The sequence below is a fragment of the Protopterus annectens genome, chromosome 4.part0 (assembly GCF_019279795.1).
Source record: "Protopterus annectens isolate FY-2018-M chromosome 4.part0, PAN1.0, whole genome shotgun sequence".
Lineage (NCBI taxonomy): Eukaryota > Metazoa > Chordata > Ceratodontiformes > Protopteridae > Protopterus > Protopterus annectens.
In genome coordinates, this window is record NC_056733.1 from 1,119,364,727 (window position 1) to 1,119,380,149 (window position 15,423).

Genomic DNA, 15,423 nt, shown 5'->3' on the forward strand with positions numbered 1-15,423 from the left:
CAATTTGTCTCTTTTTAACATGGTCTATATTACGTGATTGAATGGTCAAATATTCGGACACATAATAGTCGACCTGTAATAATCGAACTGCCACAATGTCGAATGGAAAATAAAAAAAGTAAAACCCACCCAAATAAACCATTTAAACACTCTACGCAGGGGGCAGCCCCTGCAACCCCACAACCCCCGCTACTTAAATATCCCAACTCTGAGATCGTACTACAGTGTAGACAATGGAAAAATTCCATTTCCGCACTGTACAGAGATCTCCATTGAACCATTTGACATTGTGGCGGTTCGATTATTACGGGTCGACTATTACGTGTTTGAATATTTGACCATTTGATCACATAATATAGACCCTTTTTAACAGGTAGGTGGGAAAGTGGCAGCATCTCATTTTTACTTCATTACCTTGCATTTTTACTTTATAGTTATTGGATGTGTGTTGAAGATTTTCAATTAAATGCACATCTTCCTGTGAAACATAATATCTGATGTTGTCAATTTTCATTCGTTCCTCCCCCTGTAGGTTCTGGATCTGGCTCAGACACTTTGCAAGCTGAAGATTCAAAACTCCTCCCCTCTCTCCCATAATGCATCATTCCTCCAGATTACCTCAGATGTCATTTGCTGATCATATGAAAACATCAAGGTTATGTCTCTAGAGCTCCTTCCAGTTGTTTAGTGGATATTTTTTGTTCATAAGTCGGCTTTTAACTGTTCCTGTTTCTAACTTATTGTCTTCCCTCTCTCTCTCTCTGTCTCTCCCCTTCTATTTTTTTAAGTTTAAAAAAAAACAAAAATAAGTACTACTAGCTTGTGCTTCATTTCCAGTGTGTTTCTTCCTTGTGGTCTGGTCTTTCTGCTCCCTTTCTTCTTTCTCTGTTCTTTTCTAGGTCTCTGTCTGTTTGGATTTGTCATGGCTGAAAAACCTGACAAACCTTTGAGTTAAAAAAGTGCACTTCCTGTGTGTGCAAGATTCCATTATCTGATGCTCACAGAGAGTGTGTCTACTGTTTAGGCCCAGCTGATTTAGATAGTTCCTGCTCAGTGAGTGAGGAGTTTAATCTGCAGGCATTGGCCAACTGCAAGAACAAGCTGGTGCTTAAGGGGTTGCTTCCTTCTTCTACTGCTCCTGTTCAACCATCTACTTCATGGCCTGAAACCCCTGCTAAGACGCACAGGGAGGCCAGGGACCAGAGAAAATGCTCCCCTGAAAGATCTTCCTCTGAGCCACCAAAAAAGGCACCTAAAACATCAGATTTGAGACCTTCAGATATGACTACCCTGGATTCTTTCCCTTCAGTTACCCATACTCCCATTGCTGCCTTGGAGCTAGATGTCTTGGTGCAGAAGTCTCCCTGCTCAGTGACCTCCCCCAAAAGAGCATCCTCCTCTATCAGGTTGTCCCAGTGCTTATCTGAGCATGAGGTGGATAGATCGATGAGGAAATTTCTGAAGGCACAGATCCAGATGGGGATTTTGTCAGCTCCATTCCCTTCTAGATCTGCATTCTCCATTCCACCCCGTGGCTCTTTCTCCGATCTGACCTCCTGCTTTGTAGTTGTCCAATGGCCCTGAGAACCAAGACATTGGATCTGGTAATGGTTATTATTCCAGTCAGACCGCCTTCCTAAAGGGCTCAGCTCTGATGGTGTCAGGGCTCAGTGCATCTCGGTGCCAAAACTTAGATGTTGGATCCATGGAGGGGTTAATTTTGAATACAAATTTTTCAGAACTGTCGCTTCCCCTCAGAGCCTCAGCATTCGACAGCTCAGCTCCAACTCCCCTCTCAGACCAGAGGATTGCGGGGGCTCTGGAGAAGTCTGCTCCAACAGCTTCGGCTCTGGAGTGGTGGCTCTCAGATCTTTATAGTCTGTCTACTTTCAAAGTGGTGGAGAGGGTTCTGTCCCATCCTAGGGGACCCCTGATTCTCCTTCCATTGGATCCGATCCCTACCTCCATGGAGTCTGCACCTGAGACCTCTCATCTACCACTGGGACAGCCTGTGCTTGAAATCCATCAGTCATTCCCTACTGTGGAACCCCAGGTTTCTTCCAATACCTCTTTGGAGCATCCTACCTGGGAGGTCCCTCAGAAGAAGAAGTGTAAAAGGAGACACTTGGATTCTCTGCAGGAATCTGTCACTACTAACACTGACTTCAAGGAAGGGGACAGGTCCCTTAGATCTCCACCCGATGATGTCTCTTTTGCAGACATCTTAGGGATTCTCCATCAGAAGGGTGGATGGACCTCCAAAACCCTAACCCAGAGGAGACAGTGCTTTTGGAAGCTTTTGGCACAGGCCCATCTACATCCTGGTTGTCTCTCTCCCAGTAGATCCTCTTATTGACTTAGTTTCTTCCAGGGAATGGAAGGACCAAGACACTATAGATCCCATACCCAAGTGGGCTGACAAGATCTTAAGCACTCCCTTGGACAAACCCCACTGGAAGAAAGGGATCCTGGTAGATGCCATGGTAGTCACGGTAGCCATCAAAAAGGAGTTAGCTTAGGAGAGCTCCTCTGTCCATCCCCCTAATAAGGGGTCTAGGATTTTGGACAGGTTCAGAGAGTTCATGCTTTGTCCACCTTTGCCTTGTGAGCGTTAAACTATTTGTCCCATTTTACCAGGCTAGAAAGGGATTTAATCAAGAAACTTTCTAGCCCACTCCCAGAGTCCATGTCTGATGAGGAGTGCAAAGTTTTCTCCTCCAGAACGGCCACTCTTCAATCAGTATCCAATTCATCTTTGATGTTAATTTCCCATGCACCACAAGGGCAGCCAGTTCAGGTAGTGACATTAGGCATCATGCCTGGATGAGGTTGTGTGACTTCATGGAACCCTTCAAGGCATCATTTGTCAGTGCATCTTTTGATGGTTCATCATTGTTTGGTCTCACAGTTCGAGACACACTCTCCAGGAGAGAGAAGGCTGGAAAGACTTTGTCAGCCATCAGAATCCAGTTTTCTACACCACAAAGATTCTTCTCTAGGAATCAGCATGGTGGAAAAAAAATGTGGTTTAGAAAATCTCAAGGTCCTTTTCAGGAAGCTCAGGGAGACTTTTCCTCAGAGGGGAAACAGTTGTAGTGCTGGACGCCATCCCTGAGGGAGAGGGGTTATGTGAAATCAAGGGTCTTGAGATTTCTTTTTGGACAGGCCCTTGCAGCTCCCCTGAAGGGTTGCCTGGCTGCCCTTCTCTGGAGGCAGTTGGGGGGTGCTTATCCTTGCACCAAGAAGCCTGAGTAGCCATCACAAATGATTGATGGGTGCAAAGGGTCATATATGCTATTCCCTTTTTAACTCTTCACAAACCAATGAATCACCTCCCAGATGTACCATGCAATCAAAGGGAGGCAGCAGTGGTAGAGATTCCAAAGCTGTTTCAAAAAAGAGTCATCCAGGAAGTCCTTCCCGATAAGTCAGCTCTGACATTTACTCAAGGTTCTTATTAGTACCAAAAATGACAGGGGATCCAAGGCCAATTTTGGAACTAACATCTCTGAACAAGAAGGTGAAGAACTCAAAGTTCAAGATGGTCATGGCTCAGTCCATCCTACTCTTTCTGAAGATGGATGACTGGATGTGCTTTATAGACTTGAAGGATGAGTACTAGTATATCAAGGGGAACAGGTGCTCCAGACAGTATCTTTGTTTCAGGCTGGGGGCCCCAGTCATTATCAGTTCCAGGTGCTGCCATTTGGTCTCACCATAGCTTCCAAGGTGTTTACTAAATGTATGGTAGTAGATGCAGCTCATCTCAGACTGCAGGGATTCCATGTCTTTCCTTATCTGAACAACTGACTCCTAACTGTTTTGACCAGGCATCCACTTATTCAAGCCAGGGACTACCTGTTATGGCTTGCTCCTATTGTAGGCATATCATCATTGTAGGCACATGCAAAATTCACAACTGCTGCTGGTTCAACTGATAGATGATATCGGGGCACATTTAGACATGACCAGAACCAAGGCTTACCTACCTCCAGACAGAGTGTCGACCCTCATGTGTCATGTCTTCCAGATTCTAGGAAGGCCCAGTCCTTTGGCAAAAATGGTGCTCAGGGAGTTGGGCTTGATAGCTGCCACAATAAACCTATTACTGACTGCACGATTATACATGTGAATACTAAAGTGGATGTTGTCAGTCCAATGGTCTTTACACGGTCGCACATTGAATTACCCCATCAGGCTGTCATGCATATGCAAGGACTCTCCTATGGTGGCTACAATCCTTGGAAGTCACCCAAGGCTGTCCCTTTGTTCTGCTTCTGCCAAATGCCATGCTGATCACAGATGCCTCCCAGACAGGGTGGGGAGTCATTTTCCAGGATGGACTGTTCAACGCATGTGGACTTCTCAGGAGACCAATTTACATATCAACATCCTAGAGATGAGAGTGGCTCTTCTAGCATTGCAAGCACTTCACAGCTTTCTCCCTCTAGGGACTATTGTGATCCACATGGACAATATGTCCATAGTGTGGTACATCAACAAGCAAGGAGGAACCAGATCTTACCCACTGTGTCGAGATGCAATAAGAGTGTGGCAATGGGTGATCTCTACCAACCATTTTTAACTGCAATCCACATTCCGGGGGAAGTCCAACATTCTAGCAGACAGGCTTAGCAGAGTTTTACTGATGCCTCATGAGTGGTCACTAAATCAGTCAGTGGTAAACATGAGCTTTCTCAAATGAGGTCAGCCTTGCTGCAATCTCTTTGTGACCCCCCACAACAACAAATGCAACAGGTTCTTTGCCTTGATCCCCCCTCAGGGATAGTCACCATGGGATGTTCTAGTCCATGCTTGGCCCTCCGGTCTACTTAATGCATTTCCTCCATTACTTCTGATTCCCAAATTTCTTCGAAAGCACATTGGTTGAAGAACAAAGTAATTCTCATTGCTCCCTTTTAGTCTCACCAAGTCTGGTTCACCTTCCTTTGGTCTCATATGGTTTGCCTTAATTGGACACTAGAACCTCTACCAGATGTACTGTCCCATCCTTCAGGGTAAACTCACCCAGATTTCAATGCTTAAAAAAGACCACATGGTTTCTCCAGTTCCAGTGATAGCTAGACATGCCAGGCTTTTATCCCCAGTCCAAAAAAATTTTGATTTCTTCCCACAAAGTATCGACCAGAAAGATCTAGAAGAGAAAATGGAAGAGATTCTCCATTTGGGCTCAACAGAAGTTTATTGACCCCTTTACAGCTCCTATCCCAGTAGTATTGGATTTTCTGGGCTTTCTTTTCCAAAACAGAGCTAGTTATTCCACAGTCAAAGTTTAATTGGCAGCTATTTCAAATGTTCATGTTGGAGAGAATTCTGCCTCTCTAGCATCATCAAAACTATGTAAGGCTTTCCTCAGAGGTACCTTTTTGCTTCATCCTCCAATCAAGAATCCTACTCCTCCTTGGGATCTGACCTTGATATTACAGGCATTAGTGCTTCCTCCTTTTGAACTGGCAGCTAAAGTGGATTTGAAGTTTCTGTCTAGGAAGACTGCCTTTCATCTAAACCTCCTTATTTAATTTTCCACAAAGACAAAGTATCTCTTCAGACCAATCCATCATTTTTACTGAAAGTTGCTTCTGAAAACAATATCAATCAGTCAACCTACCCATTTTCTTTCCCAAATTTCAGAGCAAATGAGAATACATGCTACATCTTCTGGATGTCCATAGGCAGTTGCATTTTCATCTGGACAGGACCAAATCTTTCAGGAAATCTGATCAATTGTTCATATCTTTTTCAGATGTGAAAAAAGGGGCAGCAGTTGCCAAACCAACCCTGGCTAAATGTCTAAGAGATTGAATTTCCTTCATGTATTCTTTGAAAGGTATTGCTTTGCCTGGACTTATCAAACCACTGCTGTCATTTTTTCCTCTTCTGTCACTATTGGAGCCTCTCTAGCAATCAGTATTATTAGTTTATTTTCCTTTGTACCTGATATTCTGCTGAATAGCCATACTGAAATCCTTTCTTTGTCAATTGATGATATTTGTGCTGCTGCCTCCTGGTCAAGTTCCCATACATGTGTTGCGGATTATAAATTAGACATTACTTCCAGAAACAGGGCTGCCTTTGGCTCTCCAGTGCTCACAAATATCCTTCAATGAGGGTCACTGTAGGCTATTGCAGCTGGGGACTCTGTCCCACAGGTGGAGGAACAAATGAAAATTGACAACATCAGATAAAGAAATTATATTCTTAATATCATGTCCCATCTATGTTGTCGATTTTCATTCTTTCTCCACTTTTCCCACCCTCCTTCCCCTGTCCAAAATTCTGTAAGACCTGGCAGAGAGACTTGAAGGAATCACTGTTCCTTTTCTGAGCTTCTGAAATATTTCTCTCTCTCTCTTTTTCTGTCCTGCCTCGTGAGTTTATCATGATTTATAGATATGGGTATATTGATATCCTAGGCATATGTTAGGGCTAAACTTAATCTGAGGTAATCTGGGGGAATGAGGCATTATGGAAGAGATTGGGGAGGAGCTCAAGCTTTGAATCTTCAGCTTGAAAAGTGGTCAAGTTGAATCCGAGATTGGAGCTGGAACCCTCAGGTGGAGGAAGAATAAAAATAGACAACACAGATGGAACATTATGGTAAGAACATACTTTCATTCTCTATCCATTCTATCCCAGTTATTGTACCTTGGGGAATAATATGTAAATTCTGTTCAAGTTCTATTACTGAATTCACATCTTCCATACCAAATATTTTCATAACTTTCTTCAGAAATCTACCATGTTTTGTTTTATTTCCCTTCTCATTCTCACTATTGCAAACCAGGGTCCATTCCCCACCTGTAGATAACATTCCCTCCTAAAAGCTTATTATTTCTTCCAAATTTTATAAAGCTCCATAATAGCAGTTTTTGGTGGAATACAAGTACATGTCATCTTAATCTTCCTCCCTTGCTAATAACCCTGTACTACCACAAATTTACCACTGCTGTCATTTTCCTCTTCTGTCACTATTGGAGCCTCTCTAGCAATCAGTATTATTAGTTCCATTTTCCTTTGTGCCTGATATTCTGCTGAATAACCATACTGAAATCCTTTCTTTGTCAAATTTGTATGCTCATTTCTTTCAAAATGTGCCTCCTTCAGCATTAATATTTACATTCTGCATTTCTTAATATAATTCAATACTCTTTTATTTTTAAGCCACAGAAATAATAAAAAATATACCCACAACGGGAGATATGTTCCTGTCGAAAAACGGCAATAAGTACATAAACTTTGAATCATAGACAGGAACTGTGTCGGCAGTTTACCAGCTTTCACCACACTTAAATGCGAGCAATATTAAAGTCCATATAACTCGGTGTTGTTAAATAAAACTTCTTTATTCGGACAGAGAGTAAGCACTTTCCCCATCAGGCTTCTTCAGACTTCAACATTCACATACATCATTGGTTTTAAATAGCAATGTCAAATGAATAAAATAGCTGACGTCTATGTTTTCTATTAACTATTAAAGTAACAAGACACAAAAATTTCTAGCACATAACATGCCTGAACAAATACATAAAACCTAGTCATACTTATCATATAAATAACTGAACGCTATAACTAAATGCATATATCTAATCAAGAACAGTACTTTAAAACAGTTTTTTAAAAACTCTCTATAATACATAAACCATCTGTTAAACTTATTCTTAGTACTTGTATGGAACTATGAAAAGTCATCTGATAGACTTCCTATCTTATAAAATATATAAAACGTATATTAAATTTAAGACTTAAATGTCCTAATATTCCAGAACATGAGCAACTGTTTCTAAAAACATGTAGCGCTATTTCTGTTTAGGTTTGGCCAATCTTCTTTTCTTTAAAATGGGCTTTAAATTAATTTTATCATTTAGCCCAGGATATTGGTCTGCTCTGCAACGTATAATCCAACGTAGTTCACATTCTTGAGTGTAGTTGTCTAAGTCTCCTCCTCTAGTGTTTGGCTTAATTACTTGTATAACTCGGAAACCAAACGTATGTGTACTACCCAGGATATTACAATGCTTAGCTAACGCATTGTTCTCAGAACTTATACGCATATGATAAATATGTTCTCTAATGTGTTCTCTAAACTGTCTACAGGTTTTACCAATGTAGAACACTGAGCAAAGTTGACATGTTGCAAGGTAAACCACATTGGTACTGTGACAGTTTGTTCTTGTATGGAAAGAAAACTCTTGACCAGTCACTGGATGTTTAAAAATATCATTCTTATCTATGAACTTACACTGATTGCATTGCTCACATGGAACAGTGTTATAATTATGAGTGTTAGGCATAAACTCACATGTATTCATCGGATGGTGACAAAGCAACTGCTTCAAATTCCTTTTTTTCTTATATAAGAACTTGGGTCTGTCACCTACTATACTACTGATGTCCTTATCCAAAAGGAGTGTATCCCAGCGGTTTTCAATAATGACTTTCAAGTCATTAATATCACTTGTAAAGTGTATTGGTATACTTAACTTATCAAACCTTGAAAGATGTCTCAATTCTACATTATGGTCTCTCTCTGAAAAATATGGACGTGCTCTAGAGGTCCTTAGATCATGTACTACAGAGATACGTCTATCAATATTCCTTTCCCTATAACGCCTCTCAACTAATCTAGATCTAAGACTAGATAGTTCATCCCTGAACCCTTCGTCTGAAGGGTTGAGTCTTGAAGCTCTCATGAGCTGCCCTTTTATAACATTGTCAAAGACATGTCTGGGATGCATGCTACCCCTATGCAATAATGTGTTCCTGTAGCATACTTTACTGTGGACTGACATGTTTAACAAACCATTCTGAAGTCTCATGATGTTGACATCCAGAAAGAAAATCTGGGTTCTGGACGAGCATGATGTAAAGTTAAGAAAATGGGTCAAATTGTTCATCGATGTCACAAATTCTGCTAATTGTACCTCATCCCCTTTCCAAATTAGGAAGAGGTCGTCTACAAACCTCCTATAGAATCCAACATATTGTTGGAATTCACCTAAAGAGAAAAGGGAGTTGTATTCCCATTCAGCCATGACTATGTTGGTGTAGCTATTGGCACATGAAGTGCCCATAGCTACGCCATCTTTCTGGATGTAAGTATCATCATTGAAAATAAAAGCATTGTTGTCTAATACTATTTCCAAGAACAAAGCCAATAAATCTATAAACCTTCCATCCAGATTTGTATTCATGTCTAGGTACCTTTGTACACTTGTCACACCTACTTCATTTGGTATAACCGTGAATAGGATTTTCACATCTAGTGTCACTAAAATATAAGAGTCATTGTCCCGCAATGTTCTAGTAAAGTCATACAACTCCAACAAAAATTGTTTACTATCTTTTAATATAAACGGGTTCGCTTCAACGACCGGTCTCAAATAATGTTCCACAAACACCGAAAACGGTTCAGTGAGCTATCCTTGACCTGCAACAATGGGTCGCATGGATGGATTGTACATAGATTTATAAATTTTTGGGAGGCCTTGTATAATTGGAATCAACGGGTTACTCACTTTCAAATATTTAAACAGATTAGATGTTATGGTGAAACTTTTTGCCAAATCATCCAACATGTCATAGACTTGAAAGACTTTGTTGGTTATACTTTCCATGTCTATCTTCAGGTAATAAGTATTATCATTCAACATCATTTTCATGGTTTCTAAATAGTTTTCAGTGTCTAACAATACAATGGGACCTCCCTTATCAGCTGGTCTTATGATAACGGATTGGTCCTTCCTTAATTTAGTAAGTGCTATTCTTTGCTGAAAACTAAGGTTATTTCTCTGACATTGTACTCTATGTTTCACATTCTTCTCATAATATTTATTTAAATCATTCTCTACTAGTTTGGAGAAAGTATCTAAAATAGGGTGTAACACTGGTTGATAAGTACTGACTGGTTTAAAGATGTTTATGTTACTTGTAACATGATTTGATGTTTCATCATTACCAAAATCCAGCTTCATATTGTATATTCCGTACATACATCCTAATGTCCAAAATGGACTCTGTAATATCGCTGTTCCTGCTGGGTATGAAGGTAAGTCCTTTGTTAAGGACTTCTTCTTCAGACATGGTTAATGGTCTGTGGGATAAATTCATAACTAAGGATTCTCGACTCTTCCCCAGATCTTCTTCAAAGTTGGACCATTGTACTCCCCTCCAAATCCCTTCCTCTTCTGTCATCCCCTGCTCATGGATCTGGACATCCCCCCCAGACGGGGTAGTTCTATTGGGAAAGGGGACAGCATCTGCTGGTTACCTGCCAATGTAAAATTGGGCAACAAATTACTTCTGCCAGTTTTACTTCTGACTACAGGTTCGTCATTATGTTCAAGAGGTTTCATACTACTTGCATTAGGTATCATATCATGAGCTGTGTCAACTGCTGAGCTACTAGAACCAGCACTGACATCCTTAGCATTGTCCAGTTTGTTACTACTTTCATTTCTGTCAACTTGGGCATTTAACATGTCAACACTTCTAGTAACATTGGTATTGTTTTTTGTAATTTTACCATTTTCACTTCATACATCACCACTATTGTTAACAACATTATCTATACTAGAAGCATTTCTTATAACAGAGTTCATTACAGTATTATTCACATCTCTACTATCAGCATTCTGTCTCGGCCAAGTAAACACGTGACCGAGTTTAAAATCTTTAATGTCTCTTGATATCTTATTTCTTTTTTGCTCAAGAAGGCATTTCTCAAATAATTGTACATTATCCATAAGCTTCTCCATCCCCAGCACTGCTTTGGGGTTGGAGTACTTCTGTAAAATCGTATCATGCAACTGGGTTACTTTGTTTCTTAATTGTTCCTCTTCAGGACGATGGAAATCTATAAGTAACCTCATGTAGTTGAAGCTAAGCTCCAAATTGAGTTGCTGCCATTTAATCAGCAACTCAGGAAAAATGTTACCTGAAGTCGGCATCTTTAAGATGCGAAGTCCACGAGGCACTATTCGTTTGTGTAGGCACGCCTCAAAATGTTGGCGTTGTAATTGGAGTCGCTTCAATTTCAATATATCCACCTGCAACCTATTCAGGTCTTCAGAAAGTTCGACTAAATTACCACCGAGGGTAGATTCCTGCCTGTTCGTCAAATCTGGTTCAAAAAACAGAAGCATATTGTCATCTCCGGAAACACAGTCGTTGAACCGGAAAGAATTTGAGTTCACTGGTACCGGTTCTTTCAAAGTATACGCGAGTTCAATATCATCATTTAACGTTACTGCCATCTCCCTTATGTGGATTAAGACAAAAGATATAAGCCACAACAATAATAAAAAAATATACCCACAACGGGAGATACGTTCCTGTTGAAAAACGGCAATAAGTACATAAACTTTGAATCATAGACAGGAACTGTGTCGACAGTTTACCAGCTTTCACCACACTTAAATGTGAGCAATATTAAAGTCTATATAACTCGGTGTTGTTAAATAAAACTTCTTTGTTCGGACAGAGAGTAAGTGCTTTCACCATCAGGCTTCTTCAGACTTCAACATTCACATACATCATTGGTTTTAAATAGCAATGCCAAATGAATAAAATAGCTGACATCTATGTTTTCTATTAACTATTAAAGTAACAGGACACAAAAATTTCTAGCACATAACATGCCCGAACAAATACATAAAACCTAGTCATACTTATCATATAAATAACTGAACGCTATAACTAAATGCATATATCTAATCAAGAACAGTACTTTAAAAACAGTTTTTTAAAAACTCTCTATAATACATAAACCATCTGTTAAACTTATTCTAAGTACTTGTATGGAACTATGAAAAGTCATCTGATAGACTTCCTATCTTATAAAATATATAAAAAGTATATTAAATTTAAGACTTAAATGTCCTAATATTCCAGAATATGAGCAACTGTTTCTAAAAACATGTAGCGTGACATCGATGAACAATTTGACCCATTTTCTTAACTTTATATCATGCTCGTCCAGAACCCAGATTTCCTTTCTGGATGTCAACATCATGAGACTTCAGAATGGTTTGTTAAACACGTCAGTCCACAGGAAAGCATGCTACAGGAACACATTATTGCATAGGGGTAGCATGCATCCCACACATGTCTTTGACAATGTTATAAAAGGGCAGCTCATGAGAGCTACAAGACTCAACCCTTCAGACGAAGGGTTCAGGGATGAACTATCTAGTCTTAGATCTAGATTAGTTGAGAGACGTTATAGGGAAAGGAATATTGATAGACTTATCTCTGTAGTACATGATCTAAGGACCACTAGAGGAAGTCCATATTTTTCAGAGGGAGACCATAATGTAGAATTGAGTCATCTTTCAAGGTTTGATAAGTTAAGTATACCAATACACTTTACAAGTGATATTAATGACTTGAAAGTCATTATTGAAAACTGCTGGGAGACACTCCTTTTGGATAAGGACATCAGTAGTATAGTAGGTGACAAACCCAAGTTCTTATATAAGAAAAAAAGGAATTTGAAGCAGTTGCTTTGTCACCATCCGATGAATACATGTGAGTTTATGCCTAACACTCATAATTATAACACTATTCCATGTGAGCAATGCAATCAGTGTAAGTTCATAGATAAGAATGATATTTTTAAACATCCAGTGACTGGTCAAGAGTTTTCTTTCCATACAAGAACAAACTATCACAGTACCAATGTGGTATACCTTGCAACATGTCAACTTTGCTCAGTGTTCTACATTGGTAAAACCTGTAGACAGTATAGAGAACGCATTAGAGAACATATTTATCATATGCATATAGGTTCTGAGAACAATGCGTTAGCTAAGCATTGTAATATCCTGGGTAGTACACATACATTTGGTTTCCGAGTTATACAAGTAATTAAGCCAAACACTAGAGGAGGAGACTTAGACAACTGCACTCAAGAATGTGAACTACGTTGGATTATACGTTGCAGAGCAGACCAATATCCTGGGCTAAATGATAAAGTGAATTTAAAGCCCATTTTAAAGAAAAGAAGATTGGCCAAACCTAAACAGAAATAGTGCTACATGTTTTTAGAAACAGTTGCTCATGTTCTGGAATATTAAGACATTTAAGTCTTAAATTTAATATACTTTTTATATATTTTATAAGATAGGAAGTCTATCAGATGACTTTTCATAGTTCCATACAAGTACTTAGAATAAGTTTAACAGATTGTTTATGTATTATAGAGAGTTTTTAAAAAACTGTTTTTAAAGTACTGTTCTTGATTAGATATATGCATTTAGTTATAGCGTTCAGTTATTTATATGATAAGTATGACTAGGTTTTATGTATTTGTTCGGGCATGTTATGTGCTAGAAATTTTTGTGTCCTGTTACTTTAATAGTTAATAGAAAACATAGACATCAGCTATTTTATTCATTTGGCATTGCTATTTAAAACCAATGATGTATGTGAATGTTGAAGTCTGAAGAAGTCTGATGGTGAAAGCGCTTACTCTCTGTCTGAATAAAGAAGTTTTATTTAACAACACCGAGTTATATGGACTTAATATTGCTCACATTTAAGTGTGGTGAAAGCTGGTAAACTGCCGACACAGTTCCTGTCTATGATTCAAAGTTTATATACTCTTTTATTTTTGTCTATACCTGTCAGGCCATTTATACTCCATGATAATATGGATAGAGTAGTCATTATGATGATAAGCTATTGTTCTCACTTATTACAGGTGACAGTTTTTTGAATGCTTATTTCCAACGTTTGCCTTGCATACAAACACTAATTTTTATTAGTCTTATCTTTTATACAGATGTTTTTTTCTCTATTTGAAGCTGTGTCACATTTTTGAAGACTGTTTAATGAAAACCCACAAACAAACAAAAATGAATACATTTTTAGAACACCCTCATCAACTTTTAACTTAGAACAAATACACAAAACTATGTATTTCAGCAATGTTAGTTTGGCCCTCCAGATAGAAACAATTGTCCCATACCAACAACTGCACCCACAGGCATAACCAAATATAAAATTAACATTATTTATGCTAAAACACATGTTAAAGCCTCAGTTCCCTTGTATAAAAATTGCTGACTGTTTTTTTCTTATCTCTGTTCCCTTCCCATATGTGAAAAAGAGTTGTATGCTTTCAAAAAACATTAACTTTTACCCTAAGAAACGTGCACTGGCTACCTTTAAGTAAGACTAAACTGTACACTGGCTACCTTTAAATAAGACTAAATTTTGTACTGTTGTATTAAATGTAGTAAAGTAATACAACTACTGGGGAGGCTACTATCACTTATTCACTTCCCATAATTTCAAACTTTATTTTTCACTGAATTGCTTGCCATTGTACCTTTAAATTTTGCATTTCCCTCTGCAAAGACTGCTCAAAACTCTTGAGATTAATTGCTTGTTCCTGTAAACAGCATGTCTCCATATAAAAGTAGTCAGCAGTGAGAAAAAAAAGTCAACAAATTTACAGATGCATAAAGAAATCTTTGTAAACTTCAGTCAGAGCAGAATGCACAGAATTCTCCTGACCGTCTGCCTTCAGCTGCAAGCTTCATGTCTCTCATTGAGAACATTTGCTAACAGAAAAGAAAAACAAGCTAATATATTTGCAGATGCACAAAATGTAGTATTTTTCATGGTTTTCATCGTTTTTATTTTTTATTTTTTTTATTTTTAAGGCCCATTTGCATAAAAAAACTTGTTTATAGCTTAAGGAAGTCATTCACCTTTGTACAAAACAAGGTGAATTATATTAATTTTACATATAATTAATAGAATTTTACACCCTACCCTACCCAATCAGCCCAAGATCAGAGTATTATATTTACTTAAGCTTGTTTCCGTTCGGCCTTTCTTCTCCTGTTATACTGTAAAGCCTATGTTTCTTACCACTAAAAAAGTAGTGTTTCACTTTAATATCTTTAACACATGCAACAGTCACTGAAAAGACTCTTCCTCAACATTTAAAATATGCCTGACTGCACACTATACACAACAGCTTTACAATACAACATGCAGTTTATATCATTAAATATTTTATACAAATACTATTAAGAGCAAAAAAAATGTTTTACTTAGTTACTTCTTTTTCCCTTATAGTGTCCTCCTAAACATTAATGACATAACGAGGAGTGTATGTTCTGCAGTCCACCCACACGTTTAACAGAGTTAACAAAAGTCCAGTCTTTTCTCAGCCACATTTCTTTGCGAAGCCTTATTTCACAAGTATTATTGATGCTTTATAGTCTCTAATTTCATCACTATTTCAGTGTTGCTGATCTTCCTGATCATCTCCATTTCCCAGCATCAGACTGTGGTTCATGTACAAGGTTCTCCTGATTCTTATCGTCAACCCCTGTGCTTTTTTGTTTTTTTATCTCAAGGATTTTCCTTTAGAGCATTGGAAAAGGTTTC